This window comes from Gallus gallus, chromosome 11, assembly GCF_016699485.2.
Source record: "Gallus gallus isolate bGalGal1 chromosome 11, bGalGal1.mat.broiler.GRCg7b, whole genome shotgun sequence".
NCBI classification, from domain to species: Eukaryota; Metazoa; Chordata; class Aves; order Galliformes; family Phasianidae; genus Gallus; species Gallus gallus.
Genome location: NC_052542.1, coordinates 16,432,088 through 16,437,317, shown reverse-complemented (window position 1 = coordinate 16,437,317; position 5,230 = coordinate 16,432,088).

The following is a 5,230-nucleotide window of genomic DNA, read 5'->3' as shown; positions in this document are numbered from 1 at the left end:
GTAACATTTTCAGTTAAAATCTCAGACCTAGGAAGAGGAAGGAGTTCTCCTCCATTAGCCAAAGACTGCATTTGCCTCACTTGAGAAGTCAGCACAATGTGGCTTTTCAGGAGATGCTGGAATGAGGCTGAGTACTCTTTGTAGCACTTGAGACATCATCCCTTTATCAGGATGCAGATCGTTGTTTTCTATAGATTCATACGCACTTTTTATTCTGTTGCCATTGATTTTCCCAATTCTGACTTCAAAGCCAAACAGCCCGTGTTGCTAAACACCCAGCTACAAGAAGCACAGCTTTTTTAATGAAGCCCCTCTTAACCCAATATGGTGGCTTTCTAATAACTCCCTGGACTCAGCATGCTTTGTGTTGCTGCAGTCTGCACGGGCAGTTATTACGCACATTACAGTGGATATTGCATTAAGCATCTGCTGTGTGAAATCAGCAAACTCTCCAGCTGAGCAAATTGCTGGGTGGTGTTGGGTCTGTGTTTGGCCCTGTGGTCATTCACTTGACTTAAAACTAAAATAAAAACTCTACCATACATGCAAGCTTTAACAAGGGACTCCACTGCACGCCAGCTGTCAGGATGAGAAAAGCACTGTAATTGGAGTGATTAAAAGCTCACAATGGCAACAGACTTGCTTCTTCATTTAAGGTGGAGTGAAACTGTCTTTTAGGAGCATTACTGCTGCTCCATACAGCCTGCCAAATTGTCTCAGTCATCTTTATCTCAATGCTTTAAATTCTGCAAAACAAAGCCCAGCAGCTTGTCATCTCCATAAGCACCTCCAATTACTACTGGGGCACTAACTGAAGCATAAAGGGCTCTGATAAACTCCAAGTTGTACAAAGGGTCTGTGTATTAAGAAACACATACACTTCAATATTTTACTAAAATAGTGTCAGTTCTGGTACTTCATCCTTCAGGTGACTGTGGGAGGGCTCACATTTAATGTTGCAAACAGTGCAGGAGCAGTGGAGTGGGAAGGAGAAGTTTCCACGTGGCTGATAGAACTCATTAAGATCTCAGACCACAGCAGTGGGCTTCTGCAAGTGAATCAGCCTCTACTGCTCCAAGAGTTGACTCAGGCAGTTTGGATGTGCAGGATATCTGCATCTTCTCTGAGTTCTTTTGGAAAAATGTCATTGCACTTCTCTGAAGCATGAAGGAGACCTTGAGGAAAAACAAACAGTGCTGTCCTATCTCTCAATGCCTTTTCTCTGTACGCACATTTCATGCTGGATAAAAATAGCTTTAAACCTTGGGTTAAGTAAGCTTCTTATAGTCAAGAAACCTGTTTCAAGCAGGCACAGAGAGGCACAACTTAGGCACTATAAAAAGGCCTTAGGTTTCAGTGGCTGTAAATGGAAATATCATCCTGGTGTCACTGCTGGTGCCCAAGAGGGAACTTACTGATGCTGAAACACCGACTGCAAAGAGCAGAGTAAGCATGAACGTGGAGATGTTTGGGAACATCTCAGTTCTCCTTTCCATGCTTCTTTCTCAAGATCAGAGAAGTTCCTTTTCAAGACTAACTGGAAGCTTTGCAAAAAATAAAAAAATAATAAAAAAAAGATTGACATGCAGAGTAGATTTAAATTTTCATCTTTTCCCTCTCTCAGGGATACATCAGCAAAGGGGAATAAACTTAACAAGTTGGTCAAGATCTTGGCTACAGAAGTATGGTCTGTGATCAGGCTATTTCCATGGCTCAGTATTTGTTAGAGAGTTTCAAAATGAGTTTCTGTAGACACCCACTTCAGTTACTTCAGTTGTAATTATTTCTGAGTTACAGTTCAAGAGAAAAGTGAGGAAAGAGAACAAGAAATGCTTGCTGCATTCTTAAACTGTTCATTAAGCATAACAGGTCTGCAAATTACTTGGAGTGTCAAAAGGCAGCTGGGGAAGCCAGACCATTGTCTTACTAAACCTATTAATCAAGAGTGCACAAACAAAAGAGGGTTGACCGAATTAAGCAAAATATTTGGAGAGCTGATTCTACCACACTATTCTATTAGCCTGGTTTTCAGGCAAGCTTGTTTGCTTCAATATGCCTCCTTTTTTTCCTTAAACAAACAAACAAACAAAAAAAACAAAACCATTGAAATGGTTCAAAGAGATAGTCTTTGCCAAACTCAAAGCAGAAGCCAAAGCACGATAAAGTCACACAATCCTTCCAAAAAGAGATGCTCCCAGACCCTACTCCCAGCATCACGAGTGCTTGGCATCGTTACAAATAGGGTCATAGACCAAAAGAGCAGTAAGCCAGAAGAAAATAAGGTGGGTGGACAGATTTTACATGTACTGATTTCTCGTGTACTCTCTTCCAAAACAGAAATTGCTTCTCCAGATTGGGCTGCACCTTCCTACCAAACAGCCCTTCTTAGATAGGTCTCAGCACTGTGCTTGCTTTTGTGACCTTTTAGAAGAGCTGCAGTAGTTTTTCCCTGTTGATTACAGAGAGCCCAGCCAATATCACAAACACGTCCCTCAGACTACAGTTATGTGGTTAAAGACTTCATGTACCGTCACCAGCTCACGGTAACATCACTCATCTCTTCCTTGTAGGTTCCCACAGCATGAACCTGTCAGGAGACTGATCTATGTAGCTTTAACATCAGGTGGTTTTTAAGCTGGATCAGTTCCCCGATCCACTTTGCAGTACAACAAATTCCTTCGACAAAACCAAAAGGGGAGGATGAAAGCAGGAACAAGAGAAAAAGGAAGGGAAAATAAAAGGGGCAGATACACAGTAATCCAGCATCACCACTGAGTAAAGTCATTCTGGTCATAGAATCATTACAGAAAACACATTACACTAACTTAGACAGAATTAGATATTAATACTGCTGACAGAAAGTTGTGGAAAGCTGCTTGCACCCTTGGCCTCAGAAGACTTCTGCTTGAGAAATCCTCACTCGAGAACTGCTGAGCAGCCATCCTTTCTCAACATGACAGTGGTTAAATGTATGAGTTAAATAAATGAGTAATGTCGTATGAACTCTGTGCAACACAGGCATGACTGCCATTAATAACATAAATCACCTAATTGGGAAGACTAGAAAGTTTAAGGACACCCATGTTAAGGGGAAAAAGAGGGAATTTACAATCCAGGCACGATTTTGGGGCTCAATGCAAAAACTACAGGGGTAACTTTGCGGTCTCCATCCTGTACCGTGCAGCTTAGAGCACTGTAATCTGTTTACTCACTTCAAGAATTAACGTGCACACAAGGAAATAGACTTCTGAAGAAAGACCAGCAGCAAATAGATTTATCAGAATGACAATGTTCAAGGTAAAGCAAACAGGTGATGCAGGCTGTGCCTCCACACGCTGTGCTGGTGGCTTCCTAAAGGCTGAACTGCAAGTTCTCTGCCTCAGACTAAACAGTGTACAAGGACACATTTGAACACAAGCTGCCTGTTGCCTCAATAAAAAGATTAAGCTGGTGGATGCACTTTATGCCACTTGCAACTCCCCTGCTTGAGGCTTAGATTGCTCATCTAATTTTGTTGCCTTTCTTTTCACACCTATTAACAGATCTTTCAGAGAAACTTTTAAACATTGCTTTCAATGGGAATTTCACCCTCCAAAAGCACACTGGGCTGGGTGTATAGGTGTTATGAGGATGCTGCATAAAGCACAGTAGTGAAAAGGTGGCCAAAAAAAAAAAAAGAGCATAATCTTTTTTCACCCAGAGGGTGGTGACGCACTGAACAGGCGGCCCAAGGAGGTTTGTGGATGCCCCATCCCTGGAGGCATTCAAGGCCAGGCTGGATGTGGCTCTGGGCAGCCTGGTCTGCTGGTTGGCGACCCTGCACATAGCAGGGGGTTGGAACTGGATGGTCATTGTGGTCCTTTTCAACCCAGGCCACTCTATGATAAGCGAGAAATTCAGAACAGAAAAACACAAACTGAGCACCATGAAGGAAATTTCCCAACCTTGATTCTTGCTTTTTTTGCATTTAAATGCATGACTAAGAACACGGCCAGCTATTAGCTCTAGAAACTACCCAGTCCACAAACCTAAACACCACCTTATCTGAGAAAAAGACAAACTGTCATTTCACAGACCACTTACTTTCAACGTGCACAGCTTACTAGCATTTACTTACAAATCCATCTGAGAACTTTGCAATTTGTCAGCAAACAAAGGAAGAGGCTGAATTTCTCAGATAAATTAGTTTTAATGAATTATTCACCAAAGTTTGCTGTACAGCGAAGCAGAGAACAATTCTACCTTGACAGACATAAATAGAATAGCGATCTAACAGATATTTTCCCATCTTTTGTTTCTACAGAATGAAAGGATAGAAACCTCCATGTTCACCATCCTTCTCTACCTTTAACACCAATAGGACCTAAAGCAGATTCAACACACGATAAAATATTTACTGACATAATATTGTATCATGTATTTTTACTTCTTCTAGTGCAACAACAACAAAAGGAATCCTTATAAATTTAAAGGCCAATTACAACAAAATGTCTCTAAAGTCTCTTTTAAAGAGCTTGTCAGGGACTGGTTTGCCTTCAGAGCATTCCTCCTAGCAGCTCTACCCCAGGGCCCATTCAAAGCCAATCAATCACTCTGTACCCTCATCTTCACTGCTTCCTCTTAAGCAATAGCTGGAAATAGCCCCATCTGCTCTAAAAATCAAAGAGCAGCAGCTGGCAATCAGTCCTCTCTCCCAGCCTGTGAGACTTAGGGATATTGTCCTGAGCAACTCAGTCAAAATTAATTATAACCTAGAAGGAATTAATTAGAGGCTATCTTTATTTCATCTCCATTGTTGTGCAGACAATTGTTTAGCTATTCCTCACATGACTTGGTAATTACAGTAAGATGAAACCGTTTGAGATGAGATGTCCTGAATGGGCTGTGATTTAGGCTTACTAAAGTTGTGGAGGTGGGGGAAAAATACCCATTGTTAAATCCAGAGCAGAGCTACACATGCGAAAAGATTTGTCAGTTTCTGTTATCACTTTCTTGTAACATCAGAAAAGTTACTTAAGAACATGTTTCAGTGAACTCACATGAGAAATACAAACAGGTGCTTGTACAGCTGGAAGAACACAGGCCTGAAATCAGAGAAACCTCCTGAAATATAGGAACCAGTATTTGTATCTTGCATTATGGGAGTTCCAGGCACTTTAATACCACTCCAGATCAAGGGGCTCTAATCAGCACCTCCACAGCATGCTATGAGGGCAGGCCTATGTCTAAA